The 15179-nt window shown below is 38.6% G+C and overlaps 1 protein-coding gene across 2 annotated transcripts in view; it reads left to right on the plus strand.

Moving 5' to 3' along the window:
* The window catches only part of usp24 (ubiquitin specific peptidase 24), a 180970-nt gene that overhangs the window by 667 nt on the left and 165124 nt on the right, over positions 1–15179 (plus strand). The gene's annotated exons all lie outside the window — the stretch shown is intronic.

The raw sequence follows: 15179 nt of genomic DNA on the forward strand, positions 1-15179 counted from the left end.
CTTTCGGCTTCGTTCTCATCGTATGGCAAATATTCTTAGAAGAACCGGTGAGATTAAAACTCCTAATTCTCTGTTTATTGCACAACTGTGCAATGTAATTTGACGACGGACATTGCCTGTCACTTTCACAAAAGTAGAGTCAAACCGAGCCCAGGGTTCACCAGGTGATTTTTTTTTCACGTTAGTATGCTAATACGCTGGGAAAGATGTATATTTTATATATAATTTTTGAAGGACCAATATATACAACTCGGTTTTGAATTTTCTATAGACTGGATCTTTGTTTTTTTACAATTAGAAACATCCGTACTCTTGCCTGCAAGCTAACGGTAGATGTGTTTGTCCATTGATTTCAGCCAGAAGGCAGGAAAACATAGCACACAGCTGCTCTTTGTCTCAAAACATGCGTTATCTCCCACAAACTAATCGTTGATCCATGTGAGTGGCTTTAGCTTTCTCTTTCAGAGCGCTGGCTCATATTGAGACAAAAATACATAGGTGCTGCTGGCAAGTTTAAGTGTTTACTCCGACACGTGAGCATAGTTGCTGAATGGTGGCAGGTTGCTCCACCATCCTGTCAGAAATTCACAATCCGCTTAGGTGGCTTGAACCTTCAGGTGGAGGTGTAACGAAATTTGACCAGCAATCTTCTGAGTTCCTTTCACCAGAGCCACAAAATTTAAATGCAAAGACCAAACCATAATACTAATGAAGATGAGTTAATTCAATCTAGACATTTGAATAAAACATCTCGTTTGTGAACTTGCAGACTCTGTCCTTTAAGATTAGTAGGTGTGAGAGTCTATTGACTTGTACTGTGGATTGTTTTTTATCCATGAGGTTAACCATGACTAAGATTGAAAGTACAAGGTAATGCTTCAGCATGTTGCTTCCTAAGATGGTAAAATATATAAGCAAAACACTTGCATTGATTAATGCCTTTCACAACTTCTGAACATCCAGTAGTATATAATGTCCAATTAAATACTTTGCCTATTTACAACAGTGATATTTTCAATGCAGTATCCAATTCACATGCAGCAAACTCCCAAAAAACAGTCTGATACAGATCAGGTAACATGCCTTTGTAATGTTGTTATTGGGTTATGTATTGGGCTGGACGCTGTGGAGAAAACTCCCACTTATTCTTCAAAATTATTTTGTGAGATCTTTACAGCTGCCTGAGAATAAAAATTGAACCTTGGTTTAATGTATCATGAAAAATGGCATTTTTGACAATGCAGCACTTTCTAATATGAGGAGTTTTACTCATATTTTGGGTACAAGCCTGTGAAATGTGTTGAGCGAACAATGGTCTGAGCTCGAGGTGAATGTATGACCATAAAGCTCAACTGACAATGTGAGAGAATGAAAGTTTGTGCTTGTGATATTTCGGCACGATGAGTTCCCAGTCTCTTGCATACTATTGTACTGGTTTAAATGTCTTGCAAGTAGTATTCAATGATTCAGTTGGCTATCCCATTTCTGAATTTGTCAAAGGTGCCACAAAAGTTTTCCAAAAAAGATACATGACTTTTTTCTTTTTCGTGTGAAAGCAAGCTTAAAGAAATAGTGGAGTAATATTGCAATTCTGTTGTATCTAACCTATACTTGAAAGTCAATGATGAAAATAACTGGAAAAATATTCAGTTTATTTGTTGAATTAATGAGCAGAATGCTAATTTTGAGGCGGTGGCGGAGACGTATCAGAGACTTGAGCAGGTAATCAAAGTTGAAACTTGAGTGAAATAATGGGGAGTGCTGCACTGTCAGGAGATCTCACCTTTTAAGATGAGACATTTAACTGAGATCTATCTTGACAGCTTCATTCATCTGAAAGTTTCTATGATGCAACTAAAAGAACAGTTAGGGAGTCCTTCTGGTGCTCTGGCCAATATTTATCCAAGAGGCATCATTTCAAATGAAAACTTACTTGATGTTCCTGTCTCTGCAAGAATGGTGTGTAAATTATCTGCAGCATTTACCTAATTAATAAGGCTATGTTTCATAAGCATTTAATCCCAAAGGTCTGCACAGAAATCAACCTGAAGTCATTAAAGTCTGCTTTATGTTTCCAAATTTGTTCTTTCTAGTTAGTGTTGGGGTGTAATTGAGAGCTGAAAAGGAATTCTCGAGTTTTTGCCAGATAGCTGCAATAAATTAATTTAGCTATGGCAATCGTTATTAAATTTTCCACCCAGAAAGTTGGCAGGAATGCATTATTTGAGAGGGTTGTTGAGATGAATAACCTCACAACCGTTTAAAAAGTACTTGGATGAGCTCTTGAAAATCATAACATTCAAGGCTGTGGACATAGTGCTGAAAAGTGGGACTCCTGTAGATTTAGTGTATTTTTGGTAATACAGACTCAGTGGACAGAAGAGTCTCTTTGCGGATGAATTCTATGATTACATCCATCCTTTCAATGTACAGCATGTGATATTTACAAGAACAAAACTGGCAAGCTCTTTTTTTCTCTCCCTTTTTCCCCTTCTTTCATTTTTATCTCTCTTTCTCTCATTGTCTGTTTCCTTGTCTTGTAGCTATTCTTACCAGGAGATCAGCATCATTTCACATCACACTAATCCGTCTTGCACTATCCTCTGTCTCCCACACTGTAGCTTGTTTGCAACTGAACTGTCCCATCCATCATGTAGTTATGAACCCTGTTTCTGCTGACCTTCATTTTGCCCTCTGAAGAGTTTCTGTAGCTTTTCAGCTAGAACAAATGCCTGAAGTACTGACATTCTCTTTTCTTGACGTCAACTTTTAAGAGTTCAATTTGCTTTTGCAATTTCAATATAATTTGTCTTTTTGTCTTATGGACTGTATATGCAACTTTAAGTGAATTTTAGCATCAGTCTTTCAAAAGTCTGTTTTCTTCTACAAATCTTTCCTGTAATCTTTAGAAATCTAAACAATAAGTGGGTGGAATGTAATAGCTCAAGTTATTTTCCTTGTTTCACATTCCTGTTGTTTTTTTTATTCATTAACGGGATGAGGGTGTTGATAGCTCGGTAGCATTTATTGCCCATCCCTAATTTCCCAGAGGGTTGTTGAGAGTCAGCCACGTTGCGGGACTGGAGTCACATTTAGTACAGACCAGGTAAGGATGGCAGTTTCCTTCCTAAGGGACATCAGTGAACCAAGTGAGTTTTTCTGACAACCGACAATGGATTCACGGTCATCATTAGATTCTTAAATCCAGATATTTATTGAATTCAAATTCCACTATCTGTAATGGCGAGATTCAAACTCGGGTCCCCAGAACGTTATCTGGATCTTTGGATTAACAGTCCAGTGATAATTCAAATATCCTACACCTTAATTAATTTACATCTAGCTGTCTTATCCTCCTGACTTGGCATAACATCTGTGAACCTATGTCGTCACTTGGCCTAAGCAAACAAACTAATCTGATTAATAAAATGTGAGGCTGGATGAACACAGCAGGCCAAGCAGCATCTCAGGAGCACAAAAGCTGACGTTTCGGGCCTAGACCCTTCATCAGAAGGTCTAAGCCCGAAACGTCAGCTTTTGGTGCTCCTGAGATGCTGCTTGGCCTGCTGTGTTCATCCAGCCTCACATTTTATTATCTTGGATTCTCCAGCACCTGCAGTTCCCATTATCACTGAAACTAATCTGATTGTTTGAATGTGACATTATTCACTTCGTTCTTCTTATGTATGACCTACTGTTGGATTTATCTTTTTGGTGCTTGCATTTAATCTATATTCTAAACTTCTAAATTTTACCTGATCTGTGCTATTTTGAAGGGTCACTTCTGATATCCAAGTAGCCTGTGCAGTTAGCTTTATGTAGTTTCCTCTCTTTTTTACCCTAGCTATACTTGACTCTGAACATTTGTTCTTCGTACATATTAAATAATTTTGGCAACAATATATGGCCTTGTACTACTTATCAAAAACACATTTGATTGCTCATCATCAAGTTTTGACCCAATGTAAGCTTTGTGTAGATTTCACATCTTTCCCATCAGTCACAATTCAGCATCATGCCCATAAGCTTTTGATGATAAACGCAACTAAATCCCCTTCATAGTTTAAGAAGCATATGTAAATATTTTTGTTTACTTATAAACATTTATTAAAGGCTATCATTACGTCAGATATTCCCTCTTTTGTTCCTACTCCAGATCAAAATTCATTATGCATTGCGCTTCTACCTGCTTTAAATTTGTAACTGTTTCTCTTCAGGTATTTTTGTTCAACCTGTTCAGAGATTTTATTGGCTGCTCAGGAGCAGGTGAGACTTGAGCCTAGGCCTCTTGTCTCAAAGTACAGACATTACCACTGCCCGACCAGAACCCCTACTGCTTCTCTTTGAAGTGACTTGAAGATCGTAATTTTGAGATACCATGAAAGTTCATAGCTCTTAAAATGATTGCACCCTATTGCTATAGGTTTCTTAGATAACTTAAATGATGAATGCCTCAAGTCAGTTGGAACGTATCTTATGGTATATTTCTGAGCACAAATGCCTGTTCTCACCTTTAGTTCTATTTGTCCATTAACCTCTAGTTCTGTTCTTAATTCATCTATATGGAGTTTTTCCTGTACTGATCAATTTCAAAGCATTCTTTGCTGCTGAGATTTTAATGATTTTTAAAAAAAAATTCCCTCCCTACCTTGAGGGAGACTTCAATTAACTTCTATCATTTCTCCATCTGTTTGCTCTTGCATATGCTTTTAATAAAATGTATGCACCCGTTATCTGTTGTTATCCTTTTCTTTCTGTCATGGTACAGTCTGAAGATGTCTAACCAAAATACTGCACAAGTACATGATTTGGAAGCTTATACAATTCACTTAGATTTGTAGCTTCAGGAAGCATCTTGGCCAAATGCACATTTGCATTACTCTCATGTTACGATTTCTGCCAAGCTCCAACATTACATCCACTTGGTTAAACAATTTATCTTTACCACCCTACGTGCATTCTTTATCCTCTCAATGGTCATCAAAATCCTGTTTTCTTTTTTCCCTTTTTCTTATACCATTGTTAGTATCTCATCATCTTTTATTATCTACTTGTCACTCTGTTTTAGTGATATTTTAGATTTGCAGCATGTTTACTCTTTCACTTTGTTTCATTTGCTGTTTCTTGTTCTGAGAATTATTTTTTCTGTTCATTCAATCTTCAGACATGCGTGTTTGATTTCATTTTATTGAAAAAAAATTGTGCGAATGCCTCTCTGATCTCATCAGAAAAAGCAAATGGGCTTTAAAGTGTGTTGATAAACAGTTCTGAATATGGAGTAGGCCATTAAGAACCCATGGGTTGGACAGGGTACAAATAAAACATTAAATTACATGCTGAATGTAAAATGCTTGACAGGAAGCCTGATGTATTGATAGAATGGGCAGTCTTAGAATTATGTTGGCTACTTCCAGATTTTTGTTCTGCTATTTGGCAGATTTGTTAAATTTAATGGCATTATAACATAGGCTGGAATAGTACTCACAAAGGTAGTAGGTACGATTGTAAGTCAATGGTGAGTAACCTTTTGGAGTTGTAAAATTGGGGTGTTACTTTTGGCTTTGGTTAACAAACGGGAGGTTGGGGTGGAGAATGCAAATTAGCCTCAGATTGCTAACTGAACAGTGATAGTGAAGATTTTTTGATAGAAGAGCCTGTACCTGTTCATTGTGATCACAGATGAAAGTAACGACTAGTGCCCAAAAACTGTGCTTAAGTTGATGTTAGCATCTAAAAAATGACCTGTAGGCTTTTGCAGCTTAAAACTGACTATCAGCTCAATAAATTGTAGAAACTTGGATTTTTTTTTGTCTTTGTTGCTTCCTCACTTTTAGTCTGTTTGAACTTCATGAGCTTTCTGGTTTGGGCTGATGGAGTGATGGTTAAATTATTGATGAATAAGTTGGACTGCATGGAATTGTAATCAACATGGCTTTTCATCTATTTAAATTAACACAAGCCACTTGAAGTTTTGGAAAATGAGATACTGTTCTTTTAGAATGCACTGAGTTTTGCTGGAGCACTGTAGCAAGCCTGAGATAGAGGATCGCCAGGGAACGTGGTAGCGAGTTCAAGTGGCAGACAACCGGAAACCCGGGGTCATCTTTGCAGACAGAATGTAGGTGTTCTGCAAAGCGTTCGCCCAGTCTGCATTTCATCTCCCAAGTGTAGAGGAGACCACACTGTGAGCAGCAATGATTTCAAAGGTTTTCAGTCCCAAATAGCTACAAGAGAACTCTGGGTCCAAGTTTGCTTATATATATTGCAAAAAATTTATAATTTATCACAATACAGTAATTACAAAAGAATGATTTATGCAGTCGTTCAGTTGATCCATTTAGGGACACCAGCACATGATTTCTGACTGACCAGGCACATGTTTTTTGTTATGTTTCCTAAAGTTCTGTTGCTGTAGCCTCTTCTGAGCACATAATCACTGAAAGTGACTGCTTATTAACCCTTGCCAGCCATGACCACTGTGTGATCTGAGACTTCTGAACTCTTATTACCTTAACAGCACATGATAATCTCTTACTGACTAGGCAGTTTATGCCCAATTTGAATTTTTTTCCAATAAGGATGATGGTCACCTTACAGACATAACTTTGTATTATATAGCTCCTGACTGGTTCCCTAAGATATTAGACATTTGAAATGACATCCCTTTCTTTACATCTTATCCCTGTTAATATTTTAACTTTTTATGACTGCTATGATAAGGGATCAGTTACCTCACTTGGCTTGACAGCTGGTTTGTGATGCAACCTGAGTTCATTTACCACATTGGCTGAGCACTTTCCTTCTCAACTTATCCCCTAGTCTGAGGCTTGGTGACCTCAGGTTAAACCATCACTGGTCATGTCTCTTTAATGAAGGAGCAGCCCTATGATTTGATAAATCTGTTTTGACTTTACGTTTTACTGAGATACGGAGACAATACCAAAGTATTTTCTGACTGCTTACAGATATGTAGTGTCACATCGTAATGACTAAACATCCCAGATGTTTAATTTCTACATCAAGGTATACTGGAAAATTCTAGTGGCTGTAACATTTAGTAAAGGCACCCTTTGTTCGCTTAGAGTTATTTGGGTATGACTACTGCTGCCATTTGTTCTCGGAAGAAATAGAAGTCACGTTACCAAGAATCAAAATATATCATTACCCTGCTGGGTAATATCATCAGTGCAGCAAAACGGAGTTGCATAATAACAGTATTTAAATGAGCCACAACCCACTGCAGCAGCCCAGAACTATGCCAAGACAAAGAATACCTCTACCAAGTATTTAAGGAAAACGGATACCCGAACATCTGGGTCCAACCACTGCCTATCGCACAAACAACAACAGGAAGATACAGTATGTCCTGACACACTTGTCACATTACGATGCATCAAGAACATATCTGAACTGATATAAGACTCCTATGACCTCTGGGCGTCAGATTGGTGCACAAACCTACGTCAACCCCATGTGAGTTGCTACTCGAACCAAAGACCCCTTACCTACAATGGACAGAACCAACAGTATATACAAGATCCCGTGCAAAGACTGACAAACATTGCATTGGACAGACAGCAAAGAAACTGGCCACAAGAATACATGAACACTAATTAGCAACAAAAAGACATGACCGGTACTCATTCGTCTCCATTCATGCGGATAAGAAGAACCACCAGTTCGATTGGGAAAACATCAAGATCCTAGGACAGACCAAACAGACAAGCATGAGGATTTCTCAATGTTTTGGTTCTCCTCCAAGAAGGCCATCAATAAACATGTAGAATTAGATCCTATATATACACCGTTGCAAAGAAAAACTTGTGATGAGGTAAGCAATTCCAGTGGACCCCAGAGTTTAAATACCAGGCAGGAAAATGCAACAGCACTTTATTGGAGGCTGCACTGATGTTACCCAGCAGGGTAATGAAACATCTGCGAACTAACGAACCAGCTCGGCGAGAGAACCAACTACAGCATCCACAACCCCAGCTACGGATCTACTTGAGAACCTTAGATTTATTTATATTCCCATGCACAGATCTGTTGCTTTTTAATTGTTACTCTTTTCAATTACTTCAGTTACAAAGTTGAACTATGTTTTGGACAAGGAACTGTGTCTTCATGCAAAATAAACAGTTTCACTTCAAAGATCTTCACTAATTTGTTGCAGGTCATACAACGTTTAGGATTAGTTTGGGCCCATATAATTCTCAATCTCACTTTAGATTATGTGCAGCTACATAATTAAACTGAAAATATTAAACCTTCACTAACCAAATGTAAGATGCAAGTATAACAAATGCTCTGATCCTATCAGATGTTGTTACATGACAACTCAAATCCCAGATTGAAATCTGGCTTGATGGATTGTAGTATTTTGGTTTTACTTAATAGGTGTGTTTTCAGCAAAACTCAAGTACGCAATGCTGCAGCTTTGGTTTTGGCAATAAAACAAAATTTTATTGTGCAAAAATAATGAAGTCAAATAGAATAAATCAAACATTTTACACCCAAAATGATTTTAAAACACACTGCAAAAATACAAACCCATTATTCTCAATGTCATCTTATTACAGCACTGGAATTCCTAAGAGAATTCATTTCTCTATTCCACATTGGGTTTGATTTAGCTGTGTCTTCAATTCCTGGTCATCAGATTCTGATGGCATTTTCCTTGAATCAGTATATAAATCAATTGAGACTTTCTCACCTTCACATAAGCCCTTCATTTTAAATAAGCTCTTCTAGTCTGGAACCGTGTAGCTTCAGTGAAGACCTCCTGCAAAGCTACCCCAAGCTGAGTATAGTTCCTCAAGCCAAAATCCATTTCATAATGTTCCTTCTGAAAGCCAAATATGCAATACTATTTACTTTCTTCCCGCAGAAACTCTCCCAATGAAAACAAAACCCCATTACACTCCAAGTTGAGTTAATCATTAAATCCCAGTGTATTTTGTGAATAATGTTTGCAGGGGACCTAAGACAATGGTGACCTTGGTTGTACAATGAAAATGAACACAAAATATAAAATAGTTAAATCTATCAAAATTGAATACCACAATTTAAATGTAAAGGTATTGACTTCCATTTGCGATGGTGCAATTTCAAGTAGAATCTATCTCACTTGTTTTCCTTTCCTCAGAGTAAACTTTCACTTATGGCATCTCGACTTTTTCCAATTCTACTCGAAGATCATTATTCTGAAATCTTAACTCTGTTTCTGTACTGAATATTTCCAATATATTTCTATTTTTATCATAGATTTCCAGCATTTGTTTCTGCACATTTTTTTTGTTTTAAGGCATGTGCGCATGACTGATAAGACTAATATTTGTCGCTCCCCATAATTCCTGTAAATGACTGGCTTACTAAGCAATTTCATCAGCATAGTTATTGTGGACCGACCGGCCTTTTCTGTGCTCTGCTGTTTTATGCTCCATGTTCTATAGGCCTGTAAAGAGTCCACAATATACTTGTGGGTAGGGACAACATATTTTTGTTTGTAAAGGATGTTACTGAATCAGATTTTTAAAACTGTCTTTATCGTTTCAGTGTCTTCGATCCTGAGACTTCCAATTCCAAATTTGTATTAAATTGAACTTGAAGCTCACCCTTAATTTAAAAAAAACTGAAAGGACTGCAGGTGCCGTAAATCAGGAAGGAAAAACAGAATTTGTTGGAAAAGCTCAACAGGTCTGTAAGCATCTGCAAAGAAAAAAAAGAGTTAATGTTTCGGGTCTGATGACCCTTCCTTTGTTCTAAGCAAAGGTCACTGGACCTGAAGCATTACCTCTGATGTTTTCTTCACAGATGCTGCCAGATCTGCTGAGCAATTCCAGCAACTTCCGTTTTTGAAGCTCACTCTTCCCAACCCCCCCAAAAACAAAAGTTAAGAATTTGGTGATATTTGGGCAAACAGCTACTCTCTGTCTCTGCGATAATGGGAATTGCACATGCTGGAGAATCCGAGATAACAAAGTGTATAGCCGGATGAACACAGCAGGCCAAGCGGCATCTTAGGAGCACAAAAGCTGACGTTTCGGGCCTAGACTCTTCATTAGGTCTAGGCCCGAAACGTCAGCTTTTGTGCTCCTAAGATGCCGCTTGGCCTGCTGTGTTCATCCAGCTCCACACTTTGTACTCTCTGTCTCTGCCGCAGTTTTTGTGCCATAAATATTAATTGCCTGTTGCAGAACATGTGCCTCAAGGAAATCTGTTGCCATCTAAGATGCTAGGACTGTGGGGTCTTCACTCAGTGCTGTGGTTGGCTTTGGAACTGATCTTCAGCTGTTCCCACTTTAATAGCTAACAGGACAATTAATAGTGCTGCCACCATCTCAGAATTAGTGTTATACAGCATGGAAACAGATGCTTTGGTTTGACTGGTCCATGCCAAACATGTTCCCAAACTAAACTAGTCCCACTTGCCTGCATTTGGCCATATCGCTCCAAACATTTCCTGTTCATGTACTTACCTAATGTCTTTTAAAATTTGTAACTGTATTTGTATTCACCATTTCTTCTGGCAGTTCATATCCCTCATGGCCTTTTTAAAACTTTCTTCTCTCCCCTTAAAAATATGCTGCCTATTTTTGAAATCCCTGACCCTAGCTAAAAGACCCTTGCCATTTATCTTATTTATACCCCTCAAGATTTTTATAAACCTCTGTAAGGTCACCCCTCAATCTCCTGTGCTCCAGTGGGGGGAAAAAAGCCCCAGCCTATCCTGCTTACTTTTATGACTCTCACCCTCCATTCACAGCAACATCCTTGCAAATCTTTTCTGAAACCTTTCTGGTTTAATAATATCCTTCCTATAGCGGAGAGACCAGAACTGCACACTCTACTCCAGAAGACGACTCGCCAATGTCCTGTACAACCTCCCCATGATGTCCCAACTCCTATTCTCAAAGGTCTGAGCAGTGAAGGAAAACATGCTAAACGCTGTCTTAACCATTCTGTTTACTTGTGATGTGAATTTCAATGAATTATGTACCGGAACTCCTAGGTCTGTCACTTCTACAATGCCACTCAGAGCCTTAAATGAGAAAATAGCTGAGGCATTGAACAGGTATTTTGTGTAGGTCTTCACAGTGGAGGGCACAAACAATTTGCCTGTAATTGATGACAAAAAGACTAAGGTAGGTAAGGACCAAGACATGATCTTTATCATGAAAGAGGTAATGTTGGACAAGCCAATGGAACTAAAGATAGACAAGCCTCCTGCCCCGATGGAGTACATCCCAGGGTGCAGGAGTAATAGCAAATGCACTCGTAATTTTTCCAAAACGGACTGTGGGGCAGTTCCAGCATGTTGAAAAACAGCCAAAGTGATGTCACTGTTCAAAAAAGGAGATAGACAAATGATGGGAAATTGTAGGCTGATTAGGTTAACTTCACTGGTGGGGAAAATGCTTGAATCTATCATCAAGGAAACAAAATAGCAAGACATATAGATGGAAATTGTCCCATTGGGCAGTTGGAGCATGGGTTCATGAAAGACAGGTCATACTTGACTAATTTGGTGGAATTCTTTGAAGACATTACTGGTGTGATGGACAGTGGAGATACAGTGGTTGTGGTGTATCTGGATTTCCAAAAGGCATTCGACAAGGTGCCGCATAAAAGGCAGCTGCATAAGATAAAGGTGCACACCGTTACAGGCAATGTATTAGCATGGATAGAGGAGTGGCTAAATAACAGGAAGCAAAGAATGGGGATAAATGAGTGCTTTTCTGGTTGGCAGACGGTGACTAGTAGTGTGTCTCAGGGATCAGTGCTGGGACCGCAGTTGTTTTCAATTTACTTAGATGATTTGGAGTTGGGGACCACACTTAGTATGTCACAGTTTGTGGATGGGTGGTTGAGCAAAATGTGCAGAGGACTCTGAAAGTTTGCCGAGGGATACAGATAAGTTAAATGAGTGGGTGAAGGTCTGGTAGATGAAATTCAATGTTGATAAATGTGAAGCCATCCATTTTCGTAGGAATAACAGTGAAAGGGACTATTATTTGAACAGCGAAAAGAATTGCAACATGTTGCTATACAGCGGGACCTGGGTGTCCTTGTGCATGAGTCACAGAAGCTTGGTTTGCAGGTACAACAGGTAATCGAGAAGGTGAATGGAATTTTGTCCTTCATTGCTAGGGGGATTGAGTTTAAAAGCAAGAAGGTAATGTTCCAGCTGTATAGGGTGCTGGTGAGGCCACACCTGGGGTAGTTTTGGTCTGCTTACTTGAGACTGGCACTAGACGGGGGTACAGAGGAGATTCACTCAGTTGATTCCAGAGTTGAGAGGGTTGGCTTATGAGGAGAGGCTGAATAGACTGGGATTAGATTCATTAGAATTTAGAAGCATGAGGGTGGATCTTGTAGAAACAGATAAAATTATGAATCCCTCAAAATTAGGGGGAGCAGATTTAGGATTGAATTGAGGAGGAAGGACTTCATCCAAAGGGTTTCAGCCTGTGGAATTCCCCTGAAGTAGTTGAGGCTTCCTCATTGAATGTTTTTAAAGCTAAGGTAGATAATTTTTTGAATAGCAAAAGAATAAAGGGTTATGGTGAGGTAAGTGAAGCTGAGGCCATGAAAAGATCAGCCATGATCTCATTGAATAACAGAGCAAGCTTGAAGGGCATAGATGGCCTACTCTACTCGTAGTCCTTATGTTCTTATGTAAACTCCATTGACCACTCTTCAGCCAATTAATATAATTGATCAAGATTTCTTTGTAATCTGAGCCTTCTCCACTCCCATTCCTGGGCTTTCTGTGCAAAATTGCTGGGTTTTTATGATTCTACTATTCAGTAATTAAATGACTGTGTGAACTTATACAATGGATAATTAAAATCTGCTTTTAAATCTTACAAATCACTTTTCTAACATGGCCTTTTTAATTTTCCTTCATTTCTGGTGCACTTAGTTCCTTATTTTTAGATATTGTACTGATGACTCCTGTCTACTGCAGGCCGCACATTTGAACTGATTTCCTCCAGTCAGTCCACATTATACTGTTTCGTTGTTTGCCATATATGTTTTTCACCAAGATGCTTCCTGAAACCACAACTCTAATTGAGATGTGTTAGAAATTGAAGTTCCTATTTCATGCAGTTGTGAAGTGTTTTGATTAGCCATGTTGTGATTCTGCCATGCCAAGTGACTCTTGTTATTTAGCACAGACTGAAGGTTAGCTGAACTTAGTTGGTGCTGGTTAGTAATGCATCTATAATAGCTTTTAAGTTCATATTCCTGCTTCCCCATGAGTCTCAGAAATGGGTGTTCCCTTACCTGTCCACTCATTGTCACCACTAAGCACATTATAGGCTAGAGAGGAAGCTCAACTTCCCTATCCTTTTCACCAAAAAGCACAGATGAAGTTCCTTTATTTTCCTGTTTCTACTTTTGTGTTTACCCAGAGTTGTTTTCCCAGGTTTGATATCTCAGGATTGTTAACGAACTATTTAGTGCTAAGCTGTTTTACTTCCCCTAGATATTTTCATCATTACTGTGTTTTGGGATTGTTTGAATACTGTATAGCTTGCATGTGCTTTATTGTTTAGCACATTTTTCCAGGCAGTTTCTGAGAGTAGTAAAAATAATTTTCCCTTTTTTTGAACGCATTTTGCTCTCCACTTGCTTGAGTGAGTTTGGCCTTTATACCTGAACTCAGAGAAATGGCACTTTCTTATGGCTATACTGAAACTGTTCCCCAAACTCCTAGGATTACTATTTCTACAAGACTACTAAATCCTTGAATTCAGCAGCAGCATGGAGTTGAATTGCCAAAGACTGGACCAGGGCTTTGTGGAGCCATGGCTGAGGAAGTAACTCAAGGACATGAGCAGTGGCAACTGCTGTTGAGCCTCTACAAATGGCCTTGTCACACCTCACTGCAAGACAGGTAGAGGTCACCCTCCCATCAAAATTCAACTCCTGTACTTGAAACCCACAAACTACAAACTGAGCTCTCCTTTCTGCACCTGTCCAATTCTCCCAAGTAATAGGCAGAGAAAATGATTTTGAAGATATGGTTGAGAATACATATCATGCAAAGTGTTCGTAAGGCAGTCACGCCAAAGGTTTTGTCTAATCGTTTGTGTATCTCAATGTCACCTCCTTAGTATAGATATTTTCTATTTGACCTGTTCAGAAATTCCACCCCTAAAGCAGGTGGGACTGTGAACCTGTGCCTCCTGGTTTATGGGTAGGAGCATTACTATTGCAATTGGATACTGAATAACATGCACGATTTACTGTAGTAAAGGGGTCTTGTTTGATACCAAGTTGTGATGTGATGTGACAGCTGGTATTAAAGGAATACAGAATACATTTTTCAATGGATTTACCAGGAATACATATGAAGTTTGTAACTTCTCACACCTTTAGTTTTCTACTTTATGCAGACCGTCATTGCAGTTGCTGTGCAAAGGTGAGGTAATATTGATGTTAGCTATTGCATGTTTACTTCAAATATTTAAACTTTTAAAATTCAAAATGGCCATTAGTTCTGCCATCGCAAGACAGCTGATCTTGTGGGAGGGTATTTGTAGATATAATCTATAATACTGAAAATGAGTTTGGTAACAAAATGTGGAATGAAGCATTTGGGAACTTTTACTGTTTAGCTTCAGTACTTAGTCCTACACAAAATTGTAGCAAATTTAAATGCAATATATTGGAAGAGAGCCATGAATCCTACTCAATGATACATGTGATCTTTGTGTCCTTGATATTCATGTTCAGCTAATGAGACCATCACTCAGTCCAGCCTCTAGGAATCCACCCAAGCTTGGCAACTTGTAACTTCGTGAAACCTTTTCTCAATACACATAGCATTTATATGGAATCTAATATCTGTTGGGCAGGAGCAGATGAAATCTAACAATACTAGCAAGCTATAGTACATTCACTGGGAATGCAGTGTTTATTCTTTTAAAACTTCAAATTAGTGTTTTTATTTGTTAATTATTAATTGCCTGGCAGTGAGTTTTAAATTCTGAAGTCCATTAAGATGCATGATGTTGAAGTTTGTAGGACTGCATTTAACCTTGACTCAGCCTTGCCCTTGCTGCTTATAAACTTCCTTGCCCAGTCATTTCAGCTCATTTTAATCTTGTAAAACTGATCTATATGCAGTATCATTTTTGCACAGTTACTACAACACTGAAGCAAGGTTG

The sequence above is a fragment of the Stegostoma tigrinum genome, chromosome 8 (assembly GCF_030684315.1).
Source record: "Stegostoma tigrinum isolate sSteTig4 chromosome 8, sSteTig4.hap1, whole genome shotgun sequence".
In the NCBI taxonomy this organism is placed as follows: Eukaryota; Metazoa; Chordata; class Chondrichthyes; order Orectolobiformes; family Stegostomatidae; genus Stegostoma; species Stegostoma tigrinum.